Raw genomic sequence first — 452 nt, 5'->3', positions numbered from 1 at the left:
TTGGTGATTTTGGTCTTTTTTGCTAAGAACTTTATTTCTATGACAATAATGCTGCAAAACTGAACTGTTTCATTTCTACTCCATGAGAGATCTAGTGGATGTAGTTGCAGTAGAGATATCAGCAGAGATAATACAGGAAATTTTTATTGTTTTAATCTTTTCTTCTAGCTTTGTCCTGGGATGGGAAAGGTTATACAGAATACACAGAGTTTGCCTACACTGGACAGTAAAACTGAATCCGTGAATTCACTGCCATCTGTCTCTATGACACACAAAGATTTCTGATGGCTATTCAAGATTTTCTGGGTTTAATCTGACTTTGTCCCACTTCGGGTGAAGTTTGCTGTATTTTCTGGAAAACCCAAAGTATATCCTGGCATTTCATGGCAGCCTGGACAGCTGAATTAGATCCATTTTGACATTTTCCCCCTACCTAGATAGACACCACCACC

Source organism: Anolis carolinensis, chromosome 2 (genome assembly GCF_035594765.1).
Source record: "Anolis carolinensis isolate JA03-04 chromosome 2, rAnoCar3.1.pri, whole genome shotgun sequence".
Taxonomy (NCBI): Eukaryota; Metazoa; Chordata; class Lepidosauria; order Squamata; family Dactyloidae; genus Anolis; species Anolis carolinensis.
Note: the sequence above shows the minus strand (reverse complement) of the source record.